Here is a 15,646-nt window from a genome sequence, read left to right as displayed (position 1 = left end):
CTTCAATAAAAAGCTTTAAACAACCAATTTGATCATAAGAACTTGATGCTAATTTATTCAGCTAATTTTCAATCGGTTATGTCTTATGAAATTATTTTTTGGCGTGGAAGTACGTCAGTAAGACAAATATTTGTTACTGAGAAGCTTGCTCTTTGAAATTTTTTCAATATGAAATGTAGAGTCTTGTAGGAGTATATTCGGGATAAATAATATTCTTACAATGATAGGTTTGTACATATATAGATTATTATTGTTTTTTCATAAAAACAAACAATATTTTCAACACCTTGAGAATAGCAACGCCACTCGAAGGAATATTTTTTTCCCATTCACAAAACTCAGTCTCTTGAGAAAGCACTTTGTATTTGAACATAAAATTATTGAGCTGCTTACGGAGAATGATAAGGAATATAAATAATTCCAGAATTTTTCAAAAATCAATTTTTTAATTTATTGCTGTATGTGAGCCCTATACAATATCTGAATTGAGAAGTTACTGAGACATATTGTTGAACTCAAGTTTCTATTATTCTATTCGTTTTCAAAAAATGGAAACGAGGATGATTTACAATTATATCAAATAAACCAAGAAACAATTGTTTGAGAGTTCCTACCTTCATGTTTCCAGTTGTGCTCTTCGATGTTGAAGATGGCGTTCCAGAAGTAATACCTATAAGGGATGAAGGGTAAAAAGGATAAGAATTCAGAAGATGATGGAATTTTATGAACAAGAATTCACCCACAATTTCTTTATACTTGGTCTATTTAATAATGATATAACACACAATAGTTTTAGATGAAAATGCAAGAATATTTTCTTAGATGAATATGAAAATCTCAATTATTTGACGATGATAAGACTAAAAAAGAATGTAAATATACTTTGTGGGAAGTAATCGAAAAAAAAATTTGGCGATAACATTTACTCATATCTGTTATGTGAAAAAAAAAATTTGATGGCGAAGTTTGAGCAAAATTACTCGAAATAATTTTTTATTACTAATTCGCTTGTTCTTACTTTATACTGGGTGTTTCGTAATAAAAAATACGGAGGAAAATAAGAGATTCCTTGGATAATTTTGAGAATAAAAAGTCCCATGAATATGAACCCGCCAACGCTTTGTTTTCGAGATACAGGGTGTTTCTAGGGTGTCGTACTTTTCAGTGATGCATTTATCAGTTTATCAAATCTTTATTAATATTCACCACGGAGTGGGTAAATAAATACCAAAACTTATAATTAATTCATTCTTTCATTAATTCCATCTAACTAGCTGGATCTTAGTAACAATTTGGAATTTCCTGAGGATTACTACAGAGCTGTTTGAAATTTTTTTTCTAAAGCGATAGCAGATACGACAAAACTATAACAAACGGAAAAGTGCAGTACTGGACCTAAGTTTCTTTTTACATTTTTCTTAACTACCAAAAATTAGTTTAACAAGAAATAGTTTTGGAGTAAAGAAGCTGGCACCCTTCCAGAAAAAATATCACCCTGTAGATTTGCAGGGCCACCGCCAGGAACGGCAAACCGGACATTTTGCCGGGGCGCCAAATTGTAGGGGCGCAAAGTCAGTTGATGAATCAAGACACAAAAATGTTTTCTTAGTAGTAACATAATAAAACTTTCAAAAGCCAATTTTTAGAAATCAAATGGATAACTATAGTTATAAAAATACAAATAGGCACCTTTAAGAACTACGTCTTCTTTGTACTATAGACATATAGAGCACCGTACTTTTAAAAATTCAGGATTTTTTTGATGAAATCAACAAAACCTCCTTTGATAAATTTGACAATGTGATTTTAAGTTGAAAAGGACGATTTCATATGAAATCGAAAAGAGGCCAGGGGGGAATAACAGAGGCTCCTTCAAAAAAATTCAGATAAATAAGGCAAAGCAGGGCGGCGAAATTTTATTTTTCCAGGACGCCAAAAGGTCTGGCTACGGCCCTGTAAATTTGCATTCAAAATTAGCATATCACATGATGAAAACTTTAAATTGGGATATCTATGGCCAATTTAAAATAAATATCTTGCGAAAGAAAGATTCTATGAGAAAAACCTTGAATTTGAACACCTGTATCTCAAAAGCAAAGTGTTTGGGGACACATGTTATAGGACTTTTTTCTCAAAATGATATCGGAAATCTGTCAATTTCATTTTTACCTCCAATTTAGGAACACCGTGTAGATAAACATAGTCAATTCAAAACTGATGTCCTCACAAATAAATTGCAATTTGAATTAAAAACAATAAATTGCACAACATATCCCAGACAATTTTTACAATAACTCAGTTCACTTTGTTGATACGTACAGTATTGAAATTTTTTGACAAATGATTACAAAAACTGAAAACAACAGGTAAGTGTATACCGATGACGAATGCAAAAATCACAGATGGAAAATGAGGAGGCGACAAAGCAGATAGATAAAGGAAAATAATAAACCTCGGACAAAGACGAGCTCGTAGTGCAATAAAAGAACTCATCTTGAAAGCGATAATGAACTCATAAACCGTAAGAGGGTCTGATTTTTTTACTGCCGTGTATTTCAAAGGAAAGTAAAATGATTATTTATTGATTCATTTTATGTAAAAATTTTTGTTCTTCGTCTTTGCGAGAATTTTGCAATTTTATATTTTATATTTTGGAAATCTTGGGGGGGTAATTACCCCCAGTACACCCATTTCTACGCTTTTGACTACTTGTCACTTCAGCGAGACGAAAGAATAAATGAACAACATGTGTATTTTTTATGAATTTTAAGGAACCGAGATTGATGTGTTGCCTTTAGATTGTATCAAGTCATTGAGTTATAAGCGAACGAACAAATCTCAATATCTCAATATCAATATCTGAGTGATATATCAATTTCTGATGATAACAAAATTGTTATTAAAACGGCACTGAGCGTCAATAAATATTCCCTGATTAAGAATCTCCATTATGAACACGTAATATTTCAAATTCCAGGTGTAGTTTTGTACTTTGATGTTCAGTATGACAAAAATGTTGAATGAAGTGACCTAGCTCAAAAAACATGGGAAAAGATTGTAATTCTTTACTTCATAAAAATATTTTGACTAGTCTGTTCAACGAAGTTTAGAATTCATACGTAAACTTTTGTCCTAACCGACCGTTAAAGTCTCCAACAAGCGTATATTCGATATCCTACAGAGCATGCGTTTTTATTTAATGCTTGAAGGGTCCAAGTTGAATGGAGTCGAATTGTCTGGATGTTTTTTAATATAAATGAAAATGCATTTGTTCTTACCCTTTTGGGAATTTTCTGGTAGCATCAAATGGATTTTGATTTCTTTCTCTTCCGATTTCAAGTGGAAAGATTTCTATTTCCCCATCTTATTTTTCTTCAGTTCCAATCGAAATCAATGAAGCCATACAATTAACCATACCTGAAACCAAAATATTGCAATCAGCACCATAATAACGAAATAATTTTCTGATGAATTTCGAATCCAATCTAGAAGTTAAATTCAAAGTAACCACAAGAATGCAATTTCAGCCTCTATAGCGTCATTGATGACGTCACTCTTATATAAACACATATAAGTATAACATAACAAAGTATTTGTTTTCATTATTGATTAAAACATTTCATTAGTGAAGTTCATGTTTTTATAAGAAATTAACTTATTATTCTTCAATACATATAGTAATACCTATACAGATTAGTTCTATTGATGATGAGCGAATTCAAGCGAATAACCACCAATATATTTGGTCTTGTCCTTGGTTATAAATCTTCAGGAATCACTAGGAATAACAAACTTACGCTTGAATACAGTTGAAACAAACATAACCGATTTTTATTTTAACAGCTTCCTTCGGTATAAACGCACCGTTTTGATGACAATGCTGGCCATCACCAGAGAATTGTGTAGGCTTGCATATCAATTCATCAAGCTCATTTTGATCAAATTTAAGCTTACTTACTTACTTTTAAAATGTCAGTAATGAACTAAAGTTTAACCCAAATCTCGAGATTTGAGTGTAATTACGTTTGGTTATTTTCGATCCTAATCGGTGACATAGAAGACTAATTTCATAACCTCATGTGATATAAACAATAATGACCAAAAGCGCTGAATGCAATTGGTAATTGTTGGTAACTACCAATGATAACCAGGTTAGTCGCTTAAATTCGCTTTATGTTCTTACTACAGTAGTGTTTGACGTTAGAATTGAATGTATTAAATGTTCCAAGTTTTCATTGAGCTATATAAAAAATAAATATGTTCAAACTCTCAGAACAGCTAACATATTTTATTGTGAAAAATGCGAATAAGACATTTCAAGTTGATGTCATCGTAAGTTCACTCAATCCAGTTAATTTCTCTTCATCTGATAATAGGCTTGATCTATTGGAGTTGGAGGGCTATATTGCCTATTTAATAAGAGATTTTCTCTTCAAATCAATTAATATTATACTTAAAAATCTAATCTATGAGAATTCATATCACCAAATGAAACATACCGTCCAGTAGCTTATTGCTAGACATCAACCATGTCACAATATGTATTCCATCGCTCAAATCCCAAAATTGCCTCATCGTTTTTGTACATTTCGTTCATCAGGTGCTCAGAGGTGTGGATGAACTCAAAGTGAAGCGTAGTATATAATATGGTGATCCATAGCATGCCTCTCTGAAGAATAAAAAAATTAAAATCTATACACAACTTTGTACCAAGATATGGAAAGTTGAAATGTGAATGAAAGGACTCACCCAGATTTCTGTATCTCAGACTCAGATCACTTGCATTGAGGCCTACATTCATAAGTAGTCTCTCATCATTGATCAGAAGTAGGTTAAACACCATCTTAATATCTTCAAGATTTTCAGCAATTTCTAGTCTTGATGCATAATAGAACTTCTTCTTCTCCTGAAAATGAATATATTAACAGCTTTTCGTTAGAAATATTTACTCCACTTCGAATTCCAAACTAATCAGTAAATAATAAAAACGAATTTGTCTATTTACTTCTATTCATCAAATAAATTTTAAGGCTGATTTCAAAAGTGAATACTGCCCAATAAAGAAAATCAATTGAATCCATATATGATGTTTGTTCTCATTTCAGGTTATTCGATTAAGAACAGCTTCAAGGAGAGAATTGTCCAATTATAAAATATTGATTAATTGATATCAATTAGTTTATTAGGTATAAAATAACCTTTTTCCTTCTTCTTCTTCTTTGAACAATCAAAGAGAACATCTGCCCATGTGTTCTATCTATTCAGCCATTTCATCGATTTCTAATTAATGGTTATCCTTATACTAGCCCACAAAATTTCCCATTAAAGGTCTCAAATGGAATCCACCTAATAATGAATATCATTCAGATCGTTTTTGTTTTTCACATGTATTTCACACGATATTGGATAATGGTCTGCTTCAAAAAGAAGAAGAATACTTAAATTGATTAAAAACCGTTCACAATTGATTCTGCGAAAGACCATGATAATATCTGCACATGCGGATACCTATTTAATCGATTCCTAATGAATTATACAAAAACATCTGCACATGCGCATAACTATTTCACGATTTCCAATCAATGATTTCCCTCCTACGACATGTTATGAAGACAAAATTCACTGACAATATGACGAATTACACTACAAATGAATACCGAAAATATGGTTACGTAGATTAATTGCCTATCTCTTAAAAATGTTCATAGCAAATCAACTGACTATTTGTAATAATACCGAAAACAAAAAATTTCATTCTTTCTATTAAGCAATTTATACCGAAAATATGGATTCATTGCCTATTTCATAAACATTTATATTTATAGCAACTCTGAATATTTGTTATAATACCGAAAACGGAACATTTTATCCTGAGGGAACAAAGCGAAATTCAAAACATTAATAAGATAATTTTCTCACCTTGAATTAAGAAAATCTTTTCGTTTTTCAATTGCACAATAAACAAATTTGCTGCTTCATTGAATTTAAATCAATTCGAATTCAATTAAAAACTTGTACTACTATCCGACCATACTCGATCGACGACCACTTGATGAATGGTCACACCTTGTTGCAGGATGTTCATATCTAGATGCGTTGCCTAGCAAAAAACCCCAGATGCACTTCTGCGTATTTGCAATATGCATCAGTTGTGAACCGTACAAGCTCATTTCGCATGCTCTATGATTCCATAATCAATCCACAAGCGAATTGCCCCTCCTTTGGAACATTCCAAAATATAAAAGATGACGTTGTAACATGCTCGAAAATTTTTCATTCGTGATTTTCGAATTGAACTTTTCTTCGATATGAGAAATTTGTTGTTTTATATGAAGCAAACAAAAATACATTAATCAATGCGAAATGGCGAATGCGGCGGTTATTGCTTTTTGGGGATAATACTTCAGAAACAAGTACAATAAAGGCTAATTACCAGCGTATTTCACATAAAATCTTGTCCTTATTTTATGTCAGAGACAGAGAATATAAATACAGTCAAGATTATGAATAACAAATTATCCTGCGGATATGATGAAATCCCTATTACTGTGATAGCTCCACATTTCACTTATAATCGAACCCGAAAGGCAACATGATTTTACTCAATGCAAGGGTACTGAAACCACAGTTTTGAACATAATCTAATTCATCTTCAGATACTGTGGAGGATCTACCAATTATACAGAGCATTTATTTAAAAAGTGGTACTTGGGAAAACTCAGGGAAGAGGCTATAAAATTCGGTAGATAGCAAACAATTTTGACCGTTATTTAACTTCCAGGAATTATTTGAAAGCATTGAATATTTTAGAGTGATCAAGTTCTGTCTGTTCGTTCATAATTTCAAAACTATATCTGTTCAACAATTTATAAATTCCAATGGATTCTAAATAGTTTAATTTCCTGCCTTTCGATTCTACATGTATTACTTTCATATTATCAATTGTAGTAAAAGGATGATTATTATCTAAACGATGTATTGCAAAGTTGGAGAGTCGCTTATTTATAGTTAAATCTATTCGATGATCATTGAATCTAGTTATGAATGAACGTGCTGTTTGTCCTATATATGTATTTCATATTGCAAGTTGAACATATCAACTCATAATCTCCTGACTTACTCCTAACTTACTCTAACAAGCTTGAACTCAGAATAAACAATCAAAAACTCCGTAGAACTCACAAGAAAATTGAAAGATTTCACACTGCCAAATGATTCATATCTTTTAAATCTTGATATAGAGAATATGTTCCCCAGTATTCCGAGAAATGAAAATATCAATTTAGTTTCTGAGTCTCTGGAGCAATCACATGTTAATTCTGTAATAGACTGTGAGTTCATAATATTTATAGAATTATGTCTACGAAGAAGATCAATGATTCATAGAGCTTTTACCTTACCATTATCAAAAATAAACCACGAAATTGAAATAGAAACTATAGAAACAAAAGCTGTTAACAATGGTTTCAAACATACAATTATAGAAAATTTAGTTGAAAAAAAAAATTCACAAATAGCCACAATTCAAATATTGTCTATCATAACAACTGAAGAGTACAAAAAATTCATTTCTCTCTTATACTTCGGTGATATGAATGAAGAAGTAGCTAAAAGTCTTCCCAAATTAAAATTGAATATGGTTCAAATAAATAAATGAAATTTATCGTTGCTGTGTTATGCAAAAGACTCAAACCCAAATACAAGTAAATTACGAGTTAATGTTGATTTGTTCAACTTGCAATATGAAATACATATATAGGACAAACAGCACGTTCATTCAAAACTAGATTCAATAATCATCACATTTCTCCATAAATAAGCGACTCTCCACCTTTTCAACACATTGTTAAGATAATAATCATCCTTTTACTACAATTGAAAATATGATGGTAATACATCTAGAATCAAAAGGCAGGAAACTAAAGTTTTTAGAATCTATTGAAATTTATAAATTATTTGACTGAAATAGTCTTGAAATTATGAACGAACAAACAGACCTCTGTTACTCTAAAATATTCAATGCTTTCAAATCATTCCTGGAAGTTAGATAACGGTCAAAATTTATTGATATCCCTGAGTTTTCCAATTACCAATTTTTTGTACCTGTTTTCACATAAATGATTTGTAAAATTGGTAGATTCTCCACAGTATCTGAAGATGAACTACAATAAGTTCGAAACTACGGTTCTGAACCCTTGCCTTGAGAGAAACCATGTTGTTGGGTTCGATTATATGTGAGATGTGGGGCTTGATCACTGTAATAGGGATTTCATCATATCCGCAGGATTTTTGTTATTCATACTGTTAACTAAATTCATAATCTCTGTCTCTAACAAACATAAGGACTCGATTATAGGTCAATATCTCGCCTTTATTGTTCTTCTTTCTGAAGTATTATCCCCCTAAAATTAATAACCGCCGCATTCGCCATTCCGCATTGATTAAATTATTCATTTATTTATTTATTTATTTATCATGTATTTTTTTGCTTCATATAGATCAACAAATTTCTCATCTCAAAGAAAGTTTAATCTGATAATCCCGAATGGAAAATATTCGAGCTTGTTTCAACGTCATCTTTTATTTTTTGGAATCATCTTCCAAAAGAGGAAGAACCTGCTTATGGAATCAGAGAGCAGCTCTGTTATTCTAAAATATTCAATGCTTTCAAATAGTTCCTGGACGTTAGCTAACAGTCAAAAATGTTTTCTTCCTACCGAATTTTATAGTCTCTTCCGTGGATTTTCCCAAGTGTCACTTTTTTGTACCTGTTTTCACATAAATTCTCTGTACAATTTGTAGAATCTTCACAGTGTTTGAAGATGAACTAAAATGAGTTCGAAACTGCGGTTACACAATGTAATCCTTAAATTTTGATTCCAATTCAATTGGTCGTAAAACTTAGTGATAATAAAAACTTGTTTAAATCATGTGAACTAACAAATAGTAACGGCTGAAACAGTTCAATAATATATTCCATTGAAAATGGTGAAGTGCCTGCTGGATTTTTCGTGGACCTCCGAAAGATTTCATTTGTGTCAACCATAATGTCTTGCTCTCGAAACTGGAAAAGCGGGGAATAAACGGAAAACCACTCAAACTATTCGAAAATGTCATAATGTCATATCTTCATAAGTGGTGTACCGCAGGGAACTTGGCTGAGACAATTTTATTTTCAGCATACATAGACGAGCTACCTGATATTTTTGAGTCAGCAACTGAGGCAATAATAGAAACACCTCTTCATGCGGACGACAAAAAATTTTAGTGAGGTCTAATGATATGAATGTAGTCGTGATCAATTTAATGCGATCTATGTTCATGGTTGAGAAGTGGTGTGCTTGGAACAGCCTAGTTCTGAATGGTGACTAAACAAATATTTTATTTTCACCACCAGACAGCATAATATTCAGCTCTAGTGCAATCCAAACTAATTTACAGACAAAACTATAAGGATTGAATATTGATAGTCACTTGAATTGGTCAACACATATGTAGTTGCTGTCGGGAATATTAAATTCTCTCGTTTAATTAAATTGAATTAACTTCCTTCAATAAAAAGCTTTAAAGAACCAATTTGATCATAACAACTTGATGCTAATTTATTCAGCTAATTTTCAATCGGTAATGTCTTATGAAATTATTTTTTGGGGTGGAATTACGTCAGTAAGACAAATATTTGTTACTGAGAAGCTTGCTGTTAAAACTTTTTTCAATATGAAATGTAAAGTCTTGTAGGAGTATATTCGAGAGAAAAAATATTCTCACAATGATAGGTTTGTACATATATAGATTATTATTGTTTTTTCATAAAAACAAACAATATTTTCAACACCTTGAGAATAGCAACGCCACTCGAAGGAATATTTTTTTCCCATTCACAATACTCAGTCTCTTAAGAAAGCACTTTATATTTTAATATAAAATTATTGAGCTGCTTACGGATAATGATAAAGAATATAAATAATTTCAGAATTTTCCAAAAATTAATTTTTTAATTTATTGCTGAATGTGAGCCCTATACAATATCTGAATTAAGAAGTTACTGAGACATATTGTTGAACTCAAGTTTCTATTATTCTATTCGATTTCAAGAAATGGAAACGATGATGATTTACAATAAAATCAAATAAACCAAGAAACAATTGTTTGAGAGTTCCTACCTTAATGTTTCCAGTTGTGCTCTTCGATGTTGAAGATGGCGTTCCAGAAGTAATACCTATAAGAGATGAAGGGTAAAAAGAATAAGAATTCAGAATTTGATGGAATTTTCTGAACAAGAATTCACCCACAATGTCTTTATACTTGGTCTATTTAATAATGATATAACACACAATAGTTTTAGATGAAAACGCAAGAATATTTTCTTTGATAAATATGAAAATCTCAATTATTTGACGATGATAAGATAAAAAAGAATGTAAATATACTTTGTGGGAAGTAATCGAAAAAAAAGTTTGGCGATAACATTTACTCATATCTGTTATGTGAAAAAAAAATTTGATGGCGAAGTTTGAGCAAAATTACTCGAAATAATTTTTTATTACCTATTCGCTTGTTTTTACTTTATACTGGGTGTTTCGTAATTAGAAATACGGAGGAAAATAAGAGATTCCCTGGATAATTTTGAGAATAAAAAGTCCCATGGATATGAACTCGCGAACGCTTTGTTCTCGATATACAGGGTGTTTCTAGGGTGTCGTACTCATCAGTGATGCTTTTATCAGTTTATCAAATCTTTATTAATCTTCACCACGGAGTGGGTAAATAAATACCAAAACTTATAATTAATTAATTCATTCATTAGTTCCAGCTAACTAGCTGGATCATAGTACCAATTTGGAATTTCCTGAGGATTACTACAGAGTTGTTTGAAATTGTTTTCTCTGAAGCTAAAGCAGATACGACAAAACTATAACAAACGAAAAAGTGTAGTACTGGACCTAAGTTTCTTTTTACATTTTTCTCAACTACCAAAAAATAATTTACCAAGAAATAGTTTTGGAGTAAAGAAGCTGGCTACCTTCCAGAAAAAATATCACCCTGTAGATTTACAGGGCCACCGCCAGGATCAACAAGCCGGACATTCTGCCGGAGCGCCAAATTGTAGGGGCGCAAAGTCAGTTGATAAAACAAGACACAAAAATGTTTTCTTAGTAGTAACATAATAAAACTTTCAAAAGCCAATTTCTTAGAAATCAAATGGATAACTATAGTTATAAAAATACAAATAGGCACCTTTAAGAACTACGTCTTCTTTTTACTATAGACATATAGAGCATCGTACTTTTAAAAAATTCAGGATGTTTTTTGATGAAATCGACAAAACCTCCTTTGATAAATTTGACAATGTGATTTTAAGTTGAAAAGGGCGATTTCATATGAAATCGAAAAGAGGCCAGGGGGGAATAACAGAGGCTCCTTCAAAAAATTTCAGATAAATAAGGCAAAGCAGGGCGGCGAAATTTTATTTTTCCAGGACGCCAAAAGGTCTGGCGGCGGCCCTGTAAATTTGCATTCAAAATTAGCATATCACATAATAAAAACTTTAAATTGGGATATCTATGGCCAATTTAAAATAAATATCTTGTGAATGAAAGATTCTATGAGAAAAACCTTGAATTTGAACACCTGTACCTCAAAAGCAAAGTATTTGGGGACACATGTTATAGGACTTTTTTCTCAAAATGATACCGGAAATCTGTCAATTTCATTTTTACCTCCAATTTAGGAACACCGTGTAGATATACATAGTCAATTCAAAACTGATGTCCTCACAAATAAATTACAATTTGAATTAAAAACAATAAATTGCACAACATATCCCACACAATTTTTACAATAACTCAGTTCACTTTGTTGATACGTACAGTATTGAAATTTTTTGACAAATGATACCAAAAACTGAAAACAACAGGTAAGTGTATACCGATGACGAATGCAAAAATCACAGATGGAAAATGAGGAGCCGACAAAGCAGATAGATAAAGGAAAATAATAAACCTCGGACAAAGACGAGGTCGTAGTGCAATAAAGCTACTCATCTTGAAAGCGATAATGAACTCATAAACCGTAAAAGGGTCTGATTTTTTACTGCTGTGTATTTCAAAGGAAAGTAAAATGATTATTGGTTCATTTTATGTAAAAAATTTTGTTGTTCGTCTTTGCGAGAATTCTGCAATTTTATATTTTGAAAATCTTGGGGGGGGGGGGTTAATTACCCCCAGTACCTCCATTTCTACGCTTTTGACTACTTGTCACTTCAGCGAGACGAACGAATGAATGAACAAGATGTGTATTTTTTATGAATTTTAAGGAGCCGAGATTGATGTGTTGCCTTTAGATTGTATCGAGTCATTAAGTTATAAGCGAACGAAAAAATCTCAATATCAATATCTGAGTGATATATCAATTTCTGATGTTAACAAAATAGTTATTAAAACGGCACTGAGCGTCAATAAATATTCCGTGATTAAAAATGCAGAAAAATCTCCATTATGAACAGGAAATATTTCAAATTCCAGGTGTAGTTTTGTACTTTGATGTTCAGTATGACAAAAATGTTGAATGAAGTGAACTAGCTCAAAAAACATGAAAAAATATTGTAATTCTTTACTTCATAAAAATATTTTGAATAGTCTGTTCAACGAAGTTTAGAATTCATACGTAAACTTTTGTCCTAACCGACCGTTAAAGTCTCCAACAAGCGTATATTCGATATCCTACAGAGTATGCGTTTTTATTTAATGCTTGAAGGGTCCAAGTTGAATGGAGTGGAATTGTCTGGATGTTTTCTAATATAAATGAACGATATAGCAAAAAATGCATTTGTTCTTACCTTTTTGGGAATTTTCTGGTAGCATCAAATGGATTTTGATTTCTTTCTCTTCCGATTTCAAATGGAAAGATTTCTAGTTCCCCATCTTATTTTTCTTCAGTTCCAATCGAAATCAATGAAGCCATACAATCAACTATACCTGAAACCAAAATATTGCAATCAGCACCATAATAACGAAATAATTTCCTGATGAATTTCGAATCCAATCTAGAAGTTAAATTCAAAGTAACCACAATTTTTATTTTAACAGCTTCCTTTGGTATAAACGCACCGTTTTGATGTCAATGCTGGCCATCACCAGAGAATTGTTTAGGCTTGCATATCAATTCATCAAGCTCATTTTGATCAAATTTAAGCTTACTTACTTTTAAAATGTCAGTAATGAACTAAAGTTTAACCCAAATCTCGAGATTTGAGTGTAATTACGTTTGGTTATTTTCGATCATAATCGGTGACATAGAAAACTAATTTCATAACCTCATGTGATATAAACAATAATGACCAAAAGCGCTGAATGCAATTGGTTATTGTTGGTAATTACCAATGATAACCAGGTTAGTCGCTTAAATTCGCTTTATGTTCTTACTACAGTAGTGTTTGACGTTATAATTGAATGTATTAAATGTTCCAAGTTTTCAATGAGCTATATAGAAAATAAATATGTTCAAACTCTCAGAACAGCTAACATATTTTATTGTAAAAAATGCGAATAAGACATTTCAAGTTGATGTCATCGTAAGTTCACTCAATCCAGTTAATTTCTCTTCATCTGATAATAGGCTTGATCTATTGGAGTTGGAGGGCTATATTGCCTATTGAATAAGAGATTTTCTCTTCAAATCAATTAATATTGTACTTAAAAATCTAATCTATGAGAATTCATATCACCAAATGAAACATACCGTCCAGTAGCTTATTGCTAGACATCAACCATGTCACAATATGTATTCCATCGCTCAAATCCCAAAATTGCCTCATCGTTTTTGTACAATTCGTTCATCAGGTGCTCAGAGGTGTGGATGAACTCAAAGTGAAGCGTAGTATATTATATGGTGATCAATTGCATGCCTCCCTGAAGAATAAAAAAATTAAAATCTATACACAACTTTGTACCAAGATATGGAAATTTGAAATGTGAATGAAAGGTCTCACCCAGATTTCTGTATCTCAGACTCATATCCCTTGCATTGAGGCATTCATTCATAAATAGTCTCTCATCATTGATCAGAAGTATGTTAAACACCATCTTAATATCTTCAAGATTTTCAGCAATTTCTAGTCTTGATCCATAATAGAACTTCTTCTTCTCCTGAAAATGAAAATAATAACAGCTTTTCGTTAGAAATATTTACTCCACTTCGAATTCCAAACTAATCAGTAAATAATAAAAACGAATTTGTCCATTTACTTCTATTCATCAAATAAATTTTAAGGCTGATTTCAAAAGTGAATATTGCCCAATAAAGAAAATCAATTGATTCCATATATGATGTTTGTTCCCATTTCATGTTATTCGATTAAGAACAGCTTCAAAGAGAGAATTGTCCAATTATAAAATATTGATTAATTGATATCAATTAGTTCATTAGGTATAAAATAACATTTTTTCTTCTTCTTCTTCTTTGAACAATCAAAGAAAACATCTGCCCATGTCTTCTTTCTATCCAGCCATTTCATCGATTTCTAATTAATGGTTATCCTTATACTAGCTCACAAAATTTCCCATTAAAGGTCTCAAATGGAATCCACCTAATAATGAATATCATTCAGATCGTTTTTGTTTTTCACATGTATTTCACACGATATTGGATAATGGTCTGCTTCATAAAGAAGAAGAATACTTAAATTGATTAAAAACCGTTCACAATTGATTCTGCGAAAGACCAATGATAATATCTGCACATGCGGATACCTATTTAATCGATTTCTAATGAATTATACGAAAACATCTGCACATGCGCATAACTATTTCACGATTTCCAATCAATGATTTCCCTCCTACGACATATTATGAAGACAAAATTCACTGACAATATGACGAATTACACTACAAATAAATACCGATAATATGGTTACGTAGATTAATTGCCTATCTCTCAAAAATGTTCATAGCAAATCAACTGAATATTTGTAATAATACCGAAAACAAAAAATTTCATCCTTTCTATTAAGAAATTAATACCGAAAATATGGATTCATTGCCTATTTCATAAACATTCATTTTTATAGCCACTCATTGAATATTTGTTATAATACCGAAAACGGAAAATTTAATCCTGAGGGAACAAATCGAAATTCAAAACATTAATGAGATAATTTTCTCACCTTGAATTAAAAAAATCTTTTCGTTTTTCAATTGCACAATAAACAAATTTGCTGCTTCATTGAATTCAAATCAATTCAATTTCAATCAAAAACTTCAACTACTATCCGACCCGACTCGACAGACCACCACTTGATGAATGGTCACACCTTGTTGCAGGATGTTCATATCTGGGTGCGTTGCCTAGCAAAAAATTCCAGATGCACTTCTGCGTATTTGCAATATGCATCAGTTGTGAACCGTACAAACTCATTTCGCATGCTCTATGATTCCATAATCAATCCATAAGCGAATTGCCCCTCCTTTGGAACATTCCAAAATATAAAAGATGACGTTGTAACATGCTCGGAAATTTTTCATTCGTGATTTTCGAACTTTTCTTCGAGATGAGAAATTTGTTGTTTTATATGAAGCAAACAAAAATACATTAATCAATGCGAAATGGCGAATGCGAAGGTTATTGCTTTTTGGGGATAATACTTCAG

The 15,646-nt window shown here is 31.6% G+C and overlaps 1 long non-coding RNA gene across 1 annotated transcript; it reads right to left on the bottom strand.

Moving 5' to 3' along the window:
- Positions 1-552: 552 nt before the first annotated feature.
- Positions 553-5,022, bottom strand: LOC123686316. The gene is made up of 4 exons (XR_006748440.1): positions 4,750-5,022; positions 4,500-4,669; positions 3,279-3,417; positions 553-670 (listed from the first exon to the last, which is right to left on the bottom strand). It is a non-coding gene; the product is annotated as an uncharacterized LOC123686316 (long non-coding RNA).
- Between the last annotated feature and the right edge of the window lie 10,624 nt (positions 5,023-15,646).

Source organism: Harmonia axyridis, chromosome X (assembly GCF_914767665.1).
Source record: "Harmonia axyridis chromosome X, icHarAxyr1.1, whole genome shotgun sequence".
NCBI lineage: Eukaryota > Metazoa > Arthropoda > Insecta > Coleoptera > Coccinellidae > Harmonia > Harmonia axyridis.
Note: the sequence above shows the minus strand (reverse complement) of the source record. Positions and strands in the feature narration are given on the sequence as shown.